Below are 22,430 nucleotides of genomic sequence, written 5' to 3' on the forward strand. Positions count from 1 at the left end.
CAAATGCATGCCCTTTCTCTTCCATTCATTTCCCTGCCGGTTGTTGTTGATGTAGGCTGACGAGAGGAGCCTTCATACTGTTCTATCCTTACTTCATCCACTTAGAATCGGAATGGATAGATACAGGTTCAAAGGCAGACAACCTAGATATGGGCCAACTGGTCCTCTGTTCCCTGCCTCTCCTATGCATTTCCGCGTACGCTGTCTTTCTCCTTCTCGTAGATGACAGGCAGCCACTGACTAGGGAGGTATATATCACTAGTACTACGAGGTAGGTATGTATAAATGGTACTACGAGGGAGGTATATATTACTAGTACTACTAGGGAGGTATTTATTACTAGTACTACGAGGGAGGTATATATTACTAGTACTACGAGGGAGGTATATATTACTAGTACTACTAGGGAGGTATTTATTACTAGTACTACGAGGGAGGTATATATTGCTAGTACTACGAGGGAGGTATATATTACTAGTACTTCTAGGAAGGTATATATTACTAGTACTACGAGGGAGGTATATATTACTAGTACTACGAGGGAGGTATATGTTACTAGTACTTCTAGGGAGGTATTTATTACTAGTACTTCTAGGGAGGTATATATTACTAGTACTTCTAGGGAGGTGTATATTACTAGTACTTCTAGGGAGGTATATATTACTAGTACTTCTAGGGAGGTGTATATTACTAGTACTTCTAGGGAGGTATATATTACTAGTACTTCTAGGGAGGTGTATATTACTAGTACTTCTAGGGAGGTATATATTACTAGTACTTCTAGGGAGGTGTATATTACTAGTACTTCTAGGGAGGTGTATATTACTAGTACTTCTAGGGAGGTATATATTACTAGTACTTCTAGGGAGGTATATATTACTAGTACTTCTAGGGAGGTGTATATTACTAGTACTTCTATGGAGGTATATATTACTAGTACTTCTAGGGAGGTATATATTACTAGTACTTCTAGAGAGGTATATATTACTAGTACTTCTAGGGAGGTGTATATTACTAGTACTTCTAGGGAGGTATATATTACTAGTACTTCTAGGGAGGTATATATTACTAGTACTTCTAGGGAGGTATATATTACTAGTACTTCTAGGCAGGTATATATTACTAGTACTTCTAGGGAGGTATATATTACTAGTACTTCTAGGGAGGTATATATTACTAGTACTTCTAGGGAGGTATATATTACTAGTACTTCTAGGGAGGTATATATTACTAGTACTTCTAGGGAGGTATATATTACTAGTACTTCTAGGGAGGTATATATTACTAGTACTTCTAGGCAGGTATATATTACTAGTACTTCTAGGGAGGTATATATTACTAGTACTACCCTCCTGGTCATCAAAAGGATTGGTGACAGCTGTTTGATGAGCCAGCAGTTGGTCTTTACACTCCCAGTACGTTTATAATGCTCAGCCTGTCACAATGAAACACACACACATACGCAACCCCGCAGGGCGATGGGGGATAAAGACATGGGTTGGGTGTAGGTCGGCTGCCACGTCCAGGATTCGAACTGAAGCAGGTCCGACCCTAGGGTGACTCCGTGCTGACTCATGGTCAGTAACGCTAATCACTACACCACGGAGGTGTTTGTGTGTGTGTGGTGTGTGTGTGTGTGTGTGTGTGTGTGTGTGTGTGTGTGTAAATTATATACATTACCACAATAATGTAGTTGTAAGAGAGCGATCCAAAGGCCGATTTGAAGTATCCGAACTTGAGAGACTGACAGATGAAGCTTTCATCATATCCATCTAATGGCGATGGTAATAAAGATTAAAGTTTAGACAAATGCGTTATATGTATATATATATATATATATATATATATATATATATATATATATATATATATATATATATATATATATATATATATATATATATATATATATCCCGCGTTAGCAAGGTAGCGTTAAGAGCAGAGGACTGGGCCTCTGAGGGGATATCCTCACCTGGCCCCCTTCTCTGTTCCTTCTTATGAAAAAAAAAAAAAGAGGGGAGGATTTCCAGCCCCCCGCTCCCTCGCCTTTTAGTCGCCTTCTGCGACACGCAGGGAATACATGGGAAGTATTCTTTCTCTCCTATCCCCATATATATATATATATATATATATATATATATATATATATATATATATATATATATATATATATATATATATATATATATATATATATATACACATACACACACACGGGACTGAATACATATTAAACGTGTCAGGTACTAAATGGAAATCTTGGGAAATTTATACCTTTTCCGATATAATTCTTGACAATACTCTTTCTCTTTGGTATGCTAATGACGCGATCGCGTCCTTGCCAGGTGCATGCGAGGCTCCTTTGTCCTTCATAAAGTGGAAAAAAGATACCAACCTAAATGCCGTCATTAGAATCGTCTGCTCCTCTTCTTCTTCGTCGTCGTCTTCCTCCTCCTCCTCCTCCTCCTCCTCCAAGCGCTCAGTATGGACGAGCTGATGAATCGTGTTAAACGAATATCATTCATCTCTCGTCTTGTATGCCTAACACCGACTTTGATTTAGATCCTCGGTTACCTATTGATGTCTCCTTTATCGTGTTAAACTCTCTATAACAAAGTGATTCATGCGATGACATAAACTTTATAAGAGTTTCTGCTGCACCTTCGTGACTTCTTCTCACTAATCCGTAAGAGTTCACGAACTGCATCGGAGTTTATATATCAAAGCTTCCAAAAGTCTTACGCTGTTTCTTGTGACTGGCCACTATCTTGTTATGAACAGTCACTTGTTTACCAAATGGCGTCCTAGCTACGTCTCTTCATGTATGTATATATATATATATATATATATATATATATATATATATATATATATATATATATATATATATATATATATATATACATTCCCTGGGGATAGGGGAGAAAGAATACTTCCCACGTGTTCCCTGCGTGTCGTAGAAGGCGACTAAAAGGGAAGGGAGCGGGGGGGCTGGAAATCCCTCCCTCTCGTTTTTTTTTTTTTTTTTTTTCCAAAAGAAGGAACAGAGAAGAGGGCCAGGTGAGGATATTCCCTCAAAGGCCCAGTCCTCTGTTCTTAACGCTACCTCGCTATCACGGGAAATAGCGAATAGTATGAAAAAAAAAAAAAAAAAAAATATATATATATATATATATATATATATATATATATATATATATATATATATATATATATATATATATATATATTTCTTTCTTTCAAACTATTCGCGATTTCCCGCGTTAGCGAGGTAGCGTTAAGAACATAGGACTGGACCTTTGACTGGACCTATATATATATATATATATATATATATATATATATATATATATATATATATATATATATATATATATATATATATATATATATATATATATATATATATATATATATATATATGTGTGTGTGTGTGTGTGTGTGTGTGTGTGTGTGTGTGTGTGTGTGTGTGTGTGTATATTTTTTCTTTCTACCGCTAACAAAAAACTAAAGCTATTGTTGAAAGCCATAGATAATCTCATAAGAAAATTTTTGGTCTTAGTCCCTTTCATTGCCTCATGTGTACCGCCTTATCAGAACTCACAAAATAAACAATACTTCATGACCCAGAGTGCGTTCAGGTTTTTCAGTGACTTGCAAGTTATTTAGACCCTTAATTTCGTTTAGTAAGCCCTCTTTCCTCCTCATCGATGCAGTCTGGTTCATCTACATAGATAAGAAATACGTCTTTAGCCATTCAGTGAGATAATAGAAACATTCTCCCATCGTCTGATAATATTCCATGAAATTTACTTTCCAATTAGAAAATGACTGTGTGCTGCGCTTCCTCGTTTGCCTGACTCACCGCAAACTAGTAGGCAACAGAAAACCACCCACCAGTGTCTGTCCACGTTCATTTATATCCTGCACGCCATGACGGAGTCAGATTACCAGTGTTATCAGCAGTGTTTATACCTTATGCTTTTGGTTTATTCAGTCCTGAATTCATGGACGAGGAATTTGAGAAAAACATTCTGGTACTAGATTAAGGTTGAGATATCTGAGATCTCTTGATTAATCTCCCAGTCAAGCAAAGAAGTTATTTTATAGAACTGTTCTCAAGCCATCTCATAATTCAGATGATAAGTTGGTTTTAACTTTTATCGATAATTCTGCTGCCATATACTCTCATCTTCTTAAAACTTGCAATGTGAGTTTCGCCATCAGCAGCACTTGTAGTGTTTATAAAATATTAATCGAGAAGGAAAGAACTCACGAGACATGTGGCTGTGTTTGCAGAGTATCAAGCAAAGATTGTAATGTGTTACAATGTAGGAGAGGAAAGAATCTTTCTGCCTGGCTTGAACAACACGGATAAAGTGTGACGACAGGACAGGTATCTAGTGCCTTCTTTATACATGATAGAGATCATGACCTTTGTACTGACTTGACGAATGCATCCTCACTTATATCATATAATTCTTTCGTCAACAGACACATTATTGAATCTCATTAAACACGTAGAGACTTTTTGATATGGGTGATAGCAGTGGACTGACCAACTGGATGATTTCACCGTAGACAAGATCTGCACACAGCTTACTGTGTATTGATCCTACAAGAACGTAATGGCCTATAGACGAATAACGACTGTCGCCTGAAGTGACCTGGTGCCACAGCTAACATAAGAACCTTCCACTTTGCTGACATACTGACCTTGTACTGATTCGTCCTTGCTGTCTGTTTTCCCCTGAAGATATGAATGTATTGTTCTCCCCTGAAGATATGAATGTACGAAATCAACTTAGGACGCTCATGTTTCCTGTCTCCTCAAAAGGAGTATAATCTCGTCGAAATACTTTTTACTCTGAAGGAGTCCATCCTTTTCCTGCTTCTGATTGCAAAGCAACCCCTGGGGTGTAGGAGCCCCATGATATGGATCCTGGGGTTATGTATGATAACAGGGATATCTAGTCAGCTCTAGACAGTAAGGTTGATAGATAAATACAAATGTATATGTATAGAGGGATAGATATATAATCATTTTTGTCATAGTACTCGTGGTCCGGATCCGGTGTCCAATTTTCACGCCCGTCGACTTCGGGCTTGGGTTTAAAGAGGAGGGAAGCGAACGTTGACATCAGCTTGAGGTCTCGAGGCCGAGTTCAGCTGAAACCCATCGCCTGGAAAGGTAATGGATTTTCAAGGCAATGCTTTTAAAGATTTATTTTGTATTGTCCCCTGCAGTACCGCCGAATGCATGAGGTCATGCGGGTTCTTTATATTATATGTATCCCTCTGTACGAACGATGTGTTCATCCAAGGCGGCCAGTGGTATATTGAAAGAATATCCATACGAACCAACTGTAGATGAAGATCACTTCTCTTCACCTGTACACCATTGCCTCCTCGAGTCTGCAGCTGAAGTTAGGAGGTCACGAAGCCCTTCCCCAAAAGAGCTTGCTTAAGAGCCAAGCTCGTTTCTCAATTAGTGTTTACGAGACACAGTGAGACACAGGCCTTTAAATCTACACTTTTTCTCAGTTGAGTGTCTGTTAACACAAGTTCTAGCAGCATTCTAGAGTGGCTATATCTATATCTAACTTATATTTCGTCTGTAATCATTCAGAGACTCGTATTCTTTTGAGTCCACTAATTTGATAGTTGTGGTGCTGTGAGTATCAATCATTAGCATAATCTCTAGGATTCTGGGGCTCCTGCAGCGCTCAGGAAGTCGGCTACGTCACTCGGGCGTGACCACATGTGATAAAGTGAGGTGATGTTTTGTGTGTGTCTTTGTGTGGTGAGCACAGGGCAGTAACTGATCGGTGTCTCCATTGTGGAGAATGCACCTTGGTCATGAGGAGTTTGATGGTATGGTGAATGGTGATACAGTGTTTTGTAACTTCGAAGCAGCGGAAGGTGTATGGTGATACAGTGTTTTGTAACTTCGAAGCAACGGAAGCTGTATGGTGATACAGTGTTTTGTAACCTCGAAGCAACGGAAGGTGTATGGTGATATAGTGTTTTGTAACTTCGAAGCAACGGAAGGTGTATGGTGATACAATGTTTTGTAACTTCGAAGCTTCGGAAAGTATCCAGAACATAAACGTAAAAGGATTAACCCGCACTTGTCTGGGCAGTGCAGTTTCAGATGACTGTATGCTTCGTGGGGATTGTGTTCGAAGCCGATTCTGAGAAGGCGGATATGTTGTCGGGTCGTTTTACTTCTTATCATTTTTACTTTTTCTAATTTTTGTGTTTGTTGAGGAGGGAATGGGGTGATGGGGAGGATAGGTAAGTATAGGCTGACGAAGTGTTAGGTTTGCGGGGGGGGTTGGGGGGGCCAGGGTTTATGTTTTTGTTTGTGGGTTGTTAGTTGGTTACCGAGTGGTTTGGATGAGAAGAGTTTAGTGCTGTTGTAAAGAGAACGTAAGCAACGAACGTGATTAGGTGAGACTGCGTTGAAAGTATTTTAGTTTCATCAGGTCTTGAATGTGTATTACTGCTAAGAAACCGGTGATTATTACAAAGGGATTCAAACTACAGCAGACTGTTAGGTCCTTATGAGGCAGTTTGTGTCAGTGGAAGACGATCAGATACCCACAGATTAGCGTGATAAGATGACAAACACCTGTTTCAAACAGTAAAACCTGTGTAAACTTCTCGTGTGCACATAAGGACGCGCAAATGATGTCAGCTTTGGAGTTGAAGCGAAATATTTATCGCCTGCTTCCTAATCATATTTCTACTGCTTTCAACTACTCTGATTACTACATCATTCCAGTTATTGAAGGAAGAGTACATCGCCACATCAGGGGTAAATTATCTCCCTACATGTACGCATCCATTGCTTCGAGTAATATCAGATGACTGCATTCGTATGTGGTTTGTTAGAGCATGATTATCAAAGCCTCGGATGATTTTTCTAAGGTAAATAGGATAGTCATTTCGTCGACACATACTGAATTTGTTTTCCAGTTCAGGACTCATCTTGGCAGCTCGCCTTAGCACTGTATTTATTTTGAGTCATTTTTCAAGTGAAGTAACCAAAACTGAAAAAGGCATTCGAAGTTAAGACGAACAAATGAACAGTGGGGATGTAATGTCCATAGACTTAACTTTTATTTACCTCATTTGTACTGCTTCCTTGGCTCAAGGTCACCTGAGATTATTACACTTTAGTCTTTTTCCTCATATACCAATTGTAGCTCAACCGAGTTTATGCTTTAGTTTGCTCTCTTGATTTTGCCAGCGATGTGTCTGTAAACTTTTCCATTGTCGATGTCAAAGTTTATTTGCCACCTGTGAGCCCAGTCCATTAGTTTGCTTGTATCCGACTTGTATTCTAGACCTTGAATATCATTATACATCTCCCCGCTTAGTAGTATCTGCGTACTTCTCTACTATCTTCCAATACAGCCCATCACTGATATCATTGGTATTTTAAAGAATGAGAATCGGTCCCAAGTGATCCCTTCGGCACACCACTTGACACGTCTAGCTATTCTGAGGCTTGACCATTAATCGCTTCTCTTTGTTTACGACCAGTCAAGCAATTTTCTATCCACTGTTATACAACCCATCAGTACTAACTGAAATTCTTGCTAGTAACCTTTGATGAGTAAGTATATATAATATATATATATATATATATATATATATATATATATATATATATATATATATATATATATATATATATATATATATATATATATATATATATATTGATGATTGGGAATACCTGGTTTAAAAAGCGAGATATACATAAGTATACTTATGTAAGTAGGAGAGATGGCCAGAGAGCGTTATTGGATTACGTGTTAATTGACAGGCGTGCGAAAGAGAGACTTTTGGATGTTAATGTGCTGAGAGGTGCAACTGGAGGGATGTCTGATCATTATCTTGTGGAGGCTAAGGTGAAGATTAGTATGGGTTTTCAGAAAAGAGGAGTGAATGTTGGGGTGAAGAAGGTGGTGAGAGTAAGTGAGCTTGGGAAGGAGACCTGTGTGGGGAAGTACCAGGAGAGACTGTGTACAGAATGGAAAAAGGTGAGAACAATGGAAGTAAGGGGAGTGGGGGAGGAATGGGATGTATTTAGGGAATCAGTGATGGATTGCGCAAAAGATGCTTGTGGCATGAGAAGAGTGGGAGGTGGGCTGTTTAGAAAGGGTAGTGAGTGGTGGGATGAAGAAGTAAGAGTATTAGTGAAAGAGAAGAGAGAGGCATTTGGACGATTTTTGCAGGGAAAAAATGCAATTGAGTGGGAGAAGTATAAAAGAAAGAGACAGGAGGTCAAGAGAAAGGTGCAAGAGGTGAAAAAAAGGGCAAATGAGAGTTGGGGTGAGAGACTATCAGTAAATTTTAGGGAGAATAAAAAGATGTTCTGGAGGGAGGTAAATAAAGTGCGTAAGACAAGGGAGCAAATGGGAACTTCAGTGAAGGGCGTAAATGGGGAGGTGATAACAAGTAGTGGTGATGTGAGAAGGAGATGGAATGAGTATTTTGAAGGTTTGTTGAATGTGTCTGATGACAGAGTGGCAGATATAGGGTGTTTTGGTCGAGGTGGTGTGCAAAGTGAGAGGGTTAGGGAAAATGATTTGGTAAACAGAGAAGAGGTAGTAAAAGCTTTGCGGAAGATGAAAGCCGGCAAGGCAGCAGGTTTGGATGGTATTGCAGTGGAATTTATTAAAAAAGGGGGTGACTGTATTGTTGACTGGTTGGTAAGGTTATTTAATGTATGTATGACTCATGGTGAGGTGCCAGAGGATTGGCGGAATGCGTGCATAGTGCCATTGTACAAAGGCAAAGGGGATAAGAGTGAGTGCTCAAATTACAGAGGTATAAGTTTGTTGAGTATTCCTGGTAAATTATATGGGAGGGTATTGATTGAGAGGGTGAAGGCATGTACAGAGCATCAGATTGGGGAAGAGCAGTGTGGTTTCAGAAGTGGTAGAGGATGTGTGGATCAGGTGTTTGCTTTGAAGAATGTATGTGAGAAATACTTAGAAAAGCAAATGGATTTGTATGTAGCATTTATGGATCTGGAGAAGGCATATGATAGAGTTGATAGAGATGCTCTGTGGAAGGTATTAAGAATATATGGTGTGGGAGGCAAGTTGTTAGAAGCAGTGAAAAGTTTTTATCGAGGATGTAAGGCATGTGTACGTGTAGGAAGAGAGGAAAGTGATTGGTTCTCAGTGAATGTAGGTTTGCGGCAGGGGTGTGTGATGTCTCCATGGTTGTTTAATTTGTTTATGGATGGGGTTGTTAGGGAGGTAAATGCAAGAGTTTTGGAAAGAGGGGCAAGTATGAAGTCTGTTGGGGATGAGAGAGCTTGGGAAGTGAGTCAGTTGTTGTTCGCTGATGATACAGCGCTGGTGGCGGATTCATGTGAGAAACTGCAGAAGCTGGTGACTGAGTTTGGTAAAGTGTGTGGAAGAAGAAAGTTAAGAGTAAATGTGAATAAGAGCAAGGTTATTAGGTACAGTAGGGTTGAGGGTCAAGTCAATTGGGAGGTGAGTTTGAATGGAGAAAAACTGGAGGAAGTGAAGTGTTTTAGATATCTGGGAGTGGATCTGTCAGCGGATGGAACCATGGAAGCGGAAGTGGATCATAGGGTGGGGGAGGGGGCGAAAATTTTGGGAGCCTTGAAAAATGTGTGGAAGTCGAGAACATTATCCCGGAAAGCAAAAATGGGTATGTTTGAAGGAATAGTGGTTCCAACAATGTTGTATGGTTGCGAGGCGTGGGCTATGGATAGAGTTGTGCGCAGGAGGATGGATGTGCTGGAAATGAGATGCTTGAGGACAATGTGTGGTGTGAGGTGGTTTGATCGAGTAAGTAACGTAAGGGTAAGAGAGATGTGTGGAAATAAAAAGAGCGTGGTTGAGAGAGCAGAAGAGGGTGTTTTGAAATGGTTTGGGCACATGGAGAGAATGAGTGAGGAAAGATTGACCAAGAGGATATATGTGTCGGAGGTGGAGGGAACGAGGAGAAGAGGGAGACCAAACTGGAGGTGGAAAGATGGAGTGAAAAGGATTTTGTGTGATCGGGGCCTGAACATGCAGGAGGGTGAAAGGAGGGCAAGAAATAGAGCGAATTGGAGTGATGTGGTATACAGGGGTTGACGTGCTGTCAGTGGATTGAACCAAGGCATGTGAAGCGTCCGGGGTAAACCATGGAAAGCTGTGTAGGTATGTATATTTGCGTGTGTGGACGTGTGTATGTACATGTGTATGGGGGGGGGGGGTTGGGCCATTTCTTTCGTCTGTTTCCTTGCGCTACCTCGCAGACGCGGGAGACAGCGACAAAGTATAAAAAAAAAAAAAAAAAAAAAATATATATATATATATATATATATATATATATATATATATATATATATATATATATATATATATATATATATATATATATATATATATATATATATATATGAAACATACCACGAATGCACATTTTGATGGTGATGTCACTACTGTGCATACAAATTCATGAAATGTTGGTTAAGATCTGACATATATTTCATGTGCACGAGAAAACCATTACCACTTTGTCTAAAAATGTAGATCACTATCTATTTCAAATTTGCGGAAAATCAGTGTATATAAGAGCAATGACTTATCTCTTGTGAAATATTCGTTTACCGAGAGAGAGAGAGAGAGAGAGAGAGAGAGAGAGAGAGAGAGAGAGAGAGAGAGAGAGAGAGAGAGAGAGAACGTCATCTCTACTGCGTGTACACAGTGTCGTTCCTGTGGACACAGTCGTTTAAAAGCAACAGGTCAGACGGACGGACGGACGCACGCCCATCGCCAGGGGAACCTCATTTCCCCGGCAACCCCCGCCCGTACTACATGTGTCGGACACCGCGTCATGTCATGGCCATGAACCAACGTATTAAGCGTTCCTTTGTTATTGACATATGAAACAGTATACACCCCCTCTCCTGCTTACATGTTAGGTGACGTTGGTCGGTTATGACAGCAGGTGACACACTGCCATCACAAACATCGGGGTGAGCCTTCGTTAAATCATGCCACAGTAATTTCCTTACAAATCACAGAGATAACAGCTAATGAGTTTCTAATGGAATGAATGGCGGGTAGGCGACCTTTTACAGAGGGATTCCCACGTATTCAAATAACTACCCACGGAGACCCGCGCCTGCCCCCACGCGCATCAAAACAAGCCACTTCGGAAAAAAAAGAAAAGAGAAAGAGATAAAGATAAGATAATCTACTCCATTTTGAGTGATAGATAGACATTGATAAGTAATAATGACGAGTTCAAATTTCCAGCAGAAGTGATAATGTTGAAGATTCTTTAAGAGTTGTTGAGGATACGTAGACGCAAGGCCCTTGTAAGAGTGGTGATGGCCTTAGAAGAATCTTGAACACCTTCATGTTTCCAGGATAGTCGGTTGGTTGGTTATTGCATGATGTTGATGGCCTCTGTGATCCCGGAAGTTGATAAGCTTGAAGCCCATATGTAATCAACCGAGCGACCAAGGAACAACGAGAACCATCAGTGTCACCAGTAAGACGTGCAAGACCCTTACGCAAGATCTTACTTCCCCGAAGGTAGTTTTTTTCTCCTCTGCTAGAAGACGTCCATTACCTTTCTGATTATCATCCTTTCCAGCATTTCACAGACCTCCCCGCAGTGTCTGTACCACGCACAAGATGCCCGTAACATGTCGGTCCTTGTGTCCTTGTGAGGCGATTCTCGGACCACCTCCATCAAGTCACGTAGACCAGTCGACGACCACTTCGTTCTCAGAGGCAGGAACAGGTCGCCAGTGAGATTACAAGGTTCTGTTCCTGTTTGAGTTATCATTTGATACTTGTGAAACATGGTTTATGAGACCTGTTTTTTCCCATTAGGATAAAAGGCACTGACAAACAATTTATTTTTCTTATATAAAGAGTAATGATGATACGTATATTTTTAACAACTCGAAATCAAGGGAAGAAATTACAGGTATATCTATGCTCTGCCATACGTGGTTCATCCTGTGGTTTCACTGGTGCTTAGAGAGCGTAGCTTCTTGATCACATGACTGTCTGTTTCGTTCACTGCCATTCGTAGTTTATTCTGCGGTTTTGGAGCGCGTACTTCTCTCTTCATTCACTCTCCTTCGTGTGAATTCGAGAGAAATATTTTCTTCTGTCTCGAGAGCGACATTCCATGGTGAATATTACCTGGAGTCACAGCGTATCACATGAAATCTAGAGCAATGGACTCATTGTTTTATACCAGAATTTCACTCTGACATCAAATGGACTTTAAGTGACCCTATGCTTAATGTGCGACTGCTCGGCACATTCTGGCAGGAGTTGGCAAATCTCAGCAACAAACATTCCTGAGCAACGTCGGTGTAATTTTGAGAGAAACTCACAGACGAGGCTCCAGCCAAGCCCGCGGTACATCGCGAGAGACTAAAAGAACGGCCATTATTTGCCGAGTCTGTGCGAGGCTTCCCCGCGCCGGGCATACACTGTTTTCAGCACACATCTGGTTGACGTGGAGGGAATATTTGCTCGCCTCCCTCGGGGAGGAGAAGAAATATCTTTGTGTTAAGACGCTGGCGTGGTTGGATGCAAACAGTGTCGGCGTGAAGCATCAAGAGAGTGATTTCATTCGACGAGGAGCAAATTTGTTTCGCACATGACGCCGACCAGACCTTTGAAGCCATGATTACAGCGCATTTGAAACGGCGAGAACCAAGAATTTCCCCAGAGGCTAAAGTAATTACGTACTTACAAACTGCTACAAGTTATGAGCTTGTGCTATACAAATCTTAAGTAAAAAAGAAAAAAAAAACTGGTAAGATGAAACATATTTCATCTTTGGACTTTGAACTTTATCAAGAATTGGATTAGTACATTCTGGGAGTACTCGAGTGTCGTATTTTCTGAGAGTTTTCATTTTTCATGAAGAAAAACTATGAACGTGTTATGTAGTATAAATCAGACCTGAACAATGAACGTTCTTAGATATTTAGAAAATAAAAAAATTGGTACGAGACTTCCGGAAATTCGAAACCTGAGGAATGAGAGCTGACCATAAACCAGGGTCAGCCAGAGAGCATGACGCCTCCAGTCACCTCCTCCTCTCGAGACACCACCGGGTCAACACTTGTCCTACTAAAAGACAGAGATCGTTCCAGTGTCTTCAACAGTGGGGCTTCACCTGACAATCAGTTATTCGTGGGTAGCCAGACAGTATGGAACGCCCCACACTCATCCTCATAATTTTACACAGTTGACACTCTGGTTGCAACCCGTGGTGAGACTCATGATTTGACACAGGTTACCTCACAGCCCACACTCACAGTTATCACTCGTCACTTTCTCTCAGCAGCACGACACTGGTTGGTAATATTGACCGCTGACTCGATACATAAGTCGAACCTTGTTACAGACGTTAGGTAGCTCACAGAGGTATGTTGTCCAGCAGGTAAGCAGTCTCACAAGACATCAGGTAAGCTCACAGAGGTATGTTGTCCTGCAGGTAAGCAGTCTCACAAGACATCAGGTAAGCTCTGAGAGTATGACGTCCAGCAGTCTCACAAGACACCAGGCTTGTATTGCAGCCACTTGGCTCGCCGACCCAGGCGATGCCTGCCACGAGCTGCACGTACTCCGAGCAACGAGAGGATCCGAAGGATCTTGATCACCTTCTTTCCTGTGTAGGCCTGGAGATGGCCTCCTTCTCGCAGCTTCTTATGCAATCCGTCTTCCTCAGTCTCTGACCTCCGCCGGGTTGCGTCGCTTTCTGTCCTTCTGCCATCCACAACCTCTCTCCCTTCCTCCACCCAAGCCAACTACTTCCTTCCTCTCTACGTGCTACGGCAGTTGTGTTTGTAGGAGACGGCGATCAACGAGATTGTTGACGAGGTAGGTTGAGCTGCCGCACAGATTATGATTAACTTGTCACCACGCACGACGCCGTGAACATTGATATATGTGTGTGTGACTCACTGCGTCTCTGTTCTATTCGTCTTGCTTTTACTACTTCTTGTTGACGATACTGTAGTTCTCGTCTACTGGCATATAGACATGTGACCGTAGCTCTTGTATAGTGGCATTTAGACGTATGACCGTAGGTCTTGTATACTGGCATATAGTCGGATGAAATAAGTTCTCTTATACTGGCATATAGACGTGTGATAGCTCTTGTATAGTGGCATTTAGACGTATGACCGTAGGTCTTGTATACTGGCATATAGACGTATGAAATAAGTTCTCTTATACTGGCATATAGACGTATGACCTTAGTTCTCGTCTACTGGCATATAGATGTGTGACTGTAACTCTCATATACTGGCATATAAACGTATAAGACAGTTACACATCATGACATTTCAGTTAACGTGTAACATTATGTTGATGGAAATAGTATGCAATCAGTCGGATGACAGAGAATCAATTACTCTTCACTAGTAATGAATGATTGACCTATCGATAAACTATCGATTAGAATTCACGAACGGAAGCCACTTTTGCATTTTGCTTTATAGATTTCAAAATTTGACACACACACACAGACACGCAGACACACACACACACACACACACACACACACACACACACACACACACACACACACACACACACACACACACACACACACACACTACATACATACACACACAGACGCACATACACACAGACACACACAAGATATATATATATCCCTGGGGATAGGGGATTAAGAATACTTCCCACGTATTCCCTGCGTGTCGTAGAAGGCGACTAAAAGGGGAGGGAGCGGGGGGGCTGGAAATCCTCCCCTCTCGTTTTTTTTTTTTTTAATTTTCCAAAAGAAGGAACAGAGAAGGGGGCCAGGTAAGGATATTCCAAAAAAGGCCCAGTCCTCTGTTCTTAACGCTACCTCGCTAACGCGGGAAATGGCGAATAGTTTAAAAGAAAAAGAATATATATATATATATATATATATATATATATATATATATATATATATATATATATATATAGTCTCACAGCGTACTTTGTGGGGCAAACTAAGTTTTCATCATCATGTAGTCAAGCGGTGTAAGACAATAACTTAGCCTGCCCATGCATGTATATCACCATTATCTTTTATATAAACGGGAATAAATTGAGTTTACAAAAGTGTCTTCCCCTCACGAGGACGACGTGTTGCGACGTCAAGTGATGTAACAAAGTTTTTCCGGCATATGAACTAGGTAAGCAGACGGTCATAAAGAGAATTAACATTGAAAATTTGAGGGAACACACACTGACATACTTGGTGATTTGCTGTTTCCCCCCTGCGCTGGTCATAGTGACACTGTGTAATGTTGATCCTCCTCCTGCACTGGTCATAGTGACACTGTGTGGTGGTGTGCTGGTCCTCTTCCTGCGGTGGTCATAGTGACACTGTGTGGTGGTGTGCTGGTCCTCTTCCTGCGGTGGTCATAGTGACACTGTGTGGTAGTGTGCTGGTCCTCTTCCTGCGGTGGTCATAGTGACACTGTGTGGTAGTGTGCTGGTCCTCTTCCTGAGGTGGTCATAGTGACACTGTGTGGTGGTGTACTATTCCTTTCCCTGCTGTGGTCATAGTGACACTGTGTGGTGGTGTGCTGGTCCTCTTCCTGCGGTGGTCATAGTGACACTGTGTGGTGGTGATCTTTTCCTCCTGCAGTGTTCATAGCGACGCCGTGTGGTGCTGTGACGTTCTTCTTGCACTGGCCGTAGTGACACCGTGTGGTGTTTTCTCCTTGCAGACCTGTCGCCTCGCTTCTGTGTGGTGGTGTATTGACCCACCCGTAGACTGATAATCATGACACTGTGGTGGTGTGGTGATTCTCCTACCCTCGTCATAATCATGACACTGTGGTGGTGTGGTGGTTTCTCCTGCCTTCGTCGTATACAAGGGAGCTGGAGATAGACGCTGGTCGTAGCCTTACAGGAGAGGAGTTAAGGTAATGAAGACATGACGACGACTCGAATGAATTAAGGTAGAGAGAGACCGCAGATATTGGGAGGTTGAGCGGAGGTAATAAGCCTCACGCGCGGCTCCCTCGTCCCCCGTCATGCCCTGCAACCCTCCAAGGGCAGCAGTACAGCTCCTTGGAAAAAGTTAAGTCTAAGCTTGTCCTCGGAGCACCATCATGACAGAAGGTGGTATAGAGTAAACGCAGCTAATACAATGGCTGGTTTATGTGCGAATGCCACGAAACTAACTTCAGTGATGCTTACTTAAGATTGCGATAGCTAAAATATAAGAGAAGTTAGAGAGGTAGAGAAACACACCTGGAGAATACTGTAGGACGCATCTTATTCCTGAGGTGGTAAGGAGGGAAAGACAAGGCGAAGGAAGTAGAGAATTAGCCCTTCCCATAAGAAACGTAACCTTGAGTTTCAGAAGTCGTGTAAGATGGCCCGATACAAGGCTCATAGTCCTCATGAAATTTTCACCATGTGTGCTGAAAATATGTGCATCTTGAACCACTTATCAGGTTGTAGCTGGGGAAATACTAGGCAACATGTGGGTGTTGGAAAACGGCAACCTTTATACCCATCTTTAAGAAAGCTGATGTCAAATGACAGACTAGTCTCCCTCACGAGTACGGTGCATACGGTACCGGAAGATATGATCAGAAAGCGAGTGGCGAGGAGAAATTATATGAGTGAGAGAGACGACGTGGCTTTAGAAAGAGAAGATCTTGCGTAAATACGTCATAGACTTCTATTAGAAATAAAGATTAGTGAGCTCAGGAGCAGGAGGATGGGTGGAGTATTTGTGCTATCTAAGGAACTGTCTCAAAGAATGCCACGCTGTGGCCATAGGTGGCTAATTAAGAGGCTAAAATCACCAGATAGGAATGATAAGGCATACTCCTTCGATGGTCAGGAAATTAACCTAATAGAAGCGAACAAAGGATGCGTATAAGGGATACCTCGAAGTGTGTTGAGGTCACCAGAAGAGTGCCGAAGGGCTTTTAAAATCTTTAGTACCATTAGATACTCTTCTTGATCTACTTATATGACTTGCCAGAAGATATGAATTCTTACCTGAGCATGTATGCGGGTGACGCAGGGGACATAAGAGAAATGAAGAGGAGTGAGGAGAATTGCATTAATTTACAAGGGGACCTACACAAGACTCCAAAGTTAGTCTGATAACTTACAAGGGAAAGTGGACAAGAGTCCAGCGTTAATCTGATGCATGGTTCACAAAGTTCAACCCCAAGGAAACGAAGAGTAATGAGGATGGGTCACAGCAACAGGAGGCTTCGATATGAATATAATCTACCGAGGGGTAAGCTGCAGTAATCTGTGTGTGAAAGAGACCTGGGCTAAAACTGCAGTAATCTGTGTATGAAAGAGACCTGGGCTATGACTCTTCCGCTTGAATCCAGTCTTAGGGAAACAGTTCGAGACACCAACAGTCCGTTAGCAAATATTAGAACAAGATTCAGGTTTGTTAAGGATACATTCAGTAAGGTGCTCACGTCCTACACGAGGCCAAAACTGGAATCTGATTTTCAAGTTTGATCAACACACAAGCAAAGATCCACAAAGAGCTACTGAAGAAGGTCCAGACGAGGCAAAGAAACTTGTTACCAGAATTAGAGAGAAGGAATTGTGAGAACTATAAAAGCTGGCTTCCAGGGGAAGATTAGAGGCCTTGAATAAGTCAACCATTGAAGAGAGAAGAGTGAAATGTCGTCTGAAAGAAACCCTTAAAAGTTTTTAAACCAGTTCGGTGAGGTTAAGTGTGAGCAGTTCCACGAAGGATGCAATGATATAACAATCAGGGGCCACAAGATGAAATTAAGGATGAAACTTGCTACAAACATGTAAGAAATTCTTTTTGTAGTATAATTGCGGTGGATGAATGGAATAGCCTGAGTGATGAAACTGCAAATATGGACAGCGTACAGCCTATATATATATATATATATATATATATATATATATATATATATATATATATATATATATATATATATGTATATATATATCACATAATGCGCTCAGTACAGCAGGATTCAAACTTCTACCACATATATAGGACCTGGATTCCAGCTCCCACGCAAGTGGTACGGGTTTCAATCCTACTGTCGAATCCCGTTTTTGCGGAGAGCATTATAATGTTCTGTGAAGGTACGCGATCATTACACCGTGTGTGTGTGTGAATGTAGGTTTGCGGCAGGGGTGTGTGATGTCTCCATGGTTGTTTAATTTGTTTATGGATGGGGTTGTTAGGGAGGTAAATGCAAGAGTTTTGGAAAGAGGGGCAAGTATGAAGTCAGTTGGGGATGAGAGAGCTTGGGAAGTGAGTCAGTTGTTGTTTGCTGATGATACAGCGCTGGTGGCTGATTCATGTGAGAAACTGCAGAAGCTGGTGACTGAGTTTGGTAAAGTGTGTGGAAGAAGAAAGTTAAGAGTAAATGTGAATAAGAGCAAGGTTATTAGGTACAGTAGGGTTGAGGGTCAAGTCAGTTGGGAGGTGAGTTTGAATGGAGAAAAACTGGAGGAAGTGAAGTGTTTTAGATATCTGGGAGTGGATCTGGCAGCGGATGGAACCATGGAAGCGGAAGTGGATCATAGGGTGGGGGAGGGGGCGAAAATTCTGGGGGCCTTGAAGAATGTGTGGAAGTCGAGAACATTATCTCGGAAAGCAAAAATGGGTATGTTTGAAGGAATAGTGGTTCCAACAATGTTGTATGGTTGCGAGGCGTGGGCTATGGATAGAGTTGTGCGCAGGAGGATGGATGTGCTGGAAATGAGATGTTTGAGGACAATGTGTGGTGTGAGGTGGTTTGATCGAGTGAGTAACTTAAGGGTAAGAGAGATGTGTAGAAATAAAAAGCGTGGTTGAGAGAGCAGAAGAGGGTGTTCTGAAGTGGTTTGGGCACATGGAGAGAATGAGTGAGGAAAGATTGACCAAGAGGATATATGTGTCGGAGGTGGAGGGAACGAGGAGAAGAGGGAGACCAAATTGGAGGTGGAAAGATGGAGTGAAAAAGATTTTGTGTGATCGGGGCCTGAACATGCAGGAGGGTGAAAGGAGGGCAAGGAATAGAGTGAATTGGAGCGATGTTGTATACCGGGGTTGACGTGCTGTCAGTGGATTGAATCAAGGCATGTGAAGCGTCTGGGGTGGAAACCATGGAAAGCTGTGTAGGTATGTATATTTGCGTGTGTGGACGTATGTATATACATGTGTATGGGGGGGGGGGGGGGGGGAGGTTGGGCCATTTCTTTCGTCTGTTTCCTTGCGCTACCTCGCAAACGCGGGAGACAGCGACAAAGTATAATAAAAAAAAAAAGATATATATATATATATTGACAGGACGTCGACCCCGGTATACCACATCATTCCAATTCACTCTATTCCTTGCACCCCTTTTACCCTCCTGCATGTTCAGGCCCCGATCGTTCAAAATCTTTTTCACTCCATCTTTTCACGTCCAATTTGGTCTCCCACTTCTCCTCGTAGAGGGAACGAGGAGAAGTGGGAGACCAAGTTAGAGGTGGAAAGATGGAGTGAAAAAGATTTTGAGCGATCGGAGCCTGAACATCCAGGAGGATGAAAGGCGTGCAAAGAATGGAGTGAATTGGAACGATGTGGTATACCGGGGTTGACGTGCTGTCAATGGATTGAACCAGGGCATATGAAGAGTCTGAGGTAAACCATGGAAAGTTTTGTGGGGCCTGGGTGTGGAAAGGGAGCTGTGGTTTCGGTGCATTATACATGACACACAATATATATATATATATATATATATATATATATATATATATATATATATATATATATATATATATATATATATATATATATATATTGTGTGTGTGTGCGAATTCATGTTCCCACCAATATGCACATATGGCCAACATAGATATTCGTATTTTTCAAAAACAAAATTCATATATCTTTATACATATATACCAGTTTAAAATTGTTACTGAGCCATAACAAAGAAAATATGTATATGCATATAAATGTATAATGCAAGTTGTGTTGATCGCCAAGCAACATTTTCGTTTTTTTTTTGTTTTTTTTTGGTCATGGTGGTCTATTTAGACCTCGATCCATAGTGGTCTTCTGACCTTGGTCCAAAACTTTCTGACATCCAAATTACTGATCAGTCTTTGAAATGCTGTCCAGCGGCGTTGGCATTTAGTCAGCCTGTGTCACCTTTAGTAATACGAGGCAAAGTTAGGTCTCTCTCTCTCTCTCTCTCTCTCTCTCTCTCTCTCTCTCTCTCTCTCTCTCTCTCTCTCTCTCTCTCTCTCTCTCTATATATATATATATATATATATATATATATATATATATATATATATGTATATATATATATATATATATATATATTTTTTTTTTTCTTTTTTTTTCATACATATTCGCCATTTCCCGTGTTAGCGAGGTAGGGTTAAGAACAGAGGACTGAGCCTCCTTATCTGAATGTTGAAAACGAGAGGGGAGGATTTCCAGCCCCACGCTTCTTCCCCTTTTCGTCGCCTTCTACGACACGCAAGGAATACGTGGGAAAGTATTCTTTCTCCCCTATCCCCAGGGATATATATATATATATATATATATATATATATATATATATATATATATATATATATATATATCTTTCTTTCTTTCAAACTATTCGCCATTTCCCGCGTTAGCGAGGTAGCGTTAAGAACAGAGAACTGGGCCTTTGAGGGAATATCCTCACCTGGCCCCCTTCTCTGTTCCTTCTTTTGGAAAAATAAAAAAAAAATAATGAGAGGGGAGGATTTCCAGCCCCCCGCTCCCTCCCCTTTTAGTCGCCTTCTACGACACGCAGGGAATACGTGGGAAGTATTCTTTCTCCCCTATCCCCATATATATGTATATATATATATATATATATATATATATATATATATATATATATATATATATATATATATATATATATATATATATATATTCCTATGAGTCCACGGGGAAAATGAAACACGATAAGTTCCCAAGTGCACTTTCGTGTAATCATCACATCATCAGGGGAGACACAAGAGAGAAATATAACAGTCAGTTGATATACATCGAAGAGACGAAGCTAGGACGCCATTTGGTAAACATGTGATTGTCCAAAACATGTTTTGGTCAATTATATATATATATATATATATATATATATATATATATATATATATATATATATATATATATATATATATATATATTTATATATATATATATATATTATTATTTTTTTATTATACTTTGTCGCTGTCTCCCGCGTTTGCGAGGTAGTGCAAGGAAACAGACGAAAGAAATGGCCCAACCCCCCCCCCCCCCCCATACACATGTATATACATACGTCCACACACGCAAATATACATACCTACACAGCTTTCCATGGTTTACCCCAGACGCTTCACATGCCCCGATTCAATCCACTGACAGCACGTCAACCCCGGTATACCACACCGCTCCAATTCACTCTATTCCTTGCCCTCCTTTCACCCTCCTGCATGTTCAGGCCCCGATCACACAAAATCCTTTTCACTCCATCCTTCCACCTCCAATTTGGTCTCCCTCTTCTCCTTGTTCCCTCCACCTCCGACACATATATCTTCTTGGTCAATCTCTCCTCACTCATCCTCTCCATGTGCCCAAACCACTTCAAAACACCCTCTTCTGCTCTCTCAACCACGCTCTTTTTATTACCACACATCTCTCTTACCCTTACGTTACTCACTCGATCAAACCACCTCACACCACACATTGTCCTCAAACATCTCATTTCCAGCACATCCATCCTCCTGCGCACAACTCTATCCATAGCCCACGCCTCGCAACCATACAACATTGTTGGAACCACTATTCCTTCAAGCATACCCATTTTTGCTTTCCGAGATAATGTTCTCGACTTCCACACATTCTTCAAGGCCCCCAGGATTTTCGCCCCCTCCCCCACCCTATGATCCACTTCCGCTTCCATGGTTCCATCCGCTGCCAGATCCACTCCCAGATATCTAAAACACTTCACTTCCTCCAGTTTTTCTCCATTCAAACTCACCTCCCAATTGACTTGACCCTCAACCCTACTGTACCTGATATATATATATATATATATATATATATATATATATATATATATATATATATATATATATATATATATATATATATATATATCAACATTAACTTATGATTACCATCTCAGATTATCTCGAGCACCTTCATCAGGTGTTCATAATATTTCTAAGAGCACGTGTACTCTCACTGTAACGTCGCTCATGATTCTCGAACACAGTGCCTCTCCAGGCGCTCTCTCTGTCAGAGTAACGTAGTTAGATCCCCAGTCTCGCCAGACCACGCAGTCACTTTCCCTAAAGCCACGGCACATGAGACAAACATCCCCCTTCATGTCGGTGTATCACAGACCGAGCGAAGCATCG

This window comes from Panulirus ornatus, chromosome 20, assembly GCF_036320965.1.
Source record: "Panulirus ornatus isolate Po-2019 chromosome 20, ASM3632096v1, whole genome shotgun sequence".
Lineage (NCBI taxonomy): Eukaryota > Metazoa > Arthropoda > Malacostraca > Decapoda > Palinuridae > Panulirus > Panulirus ornatus.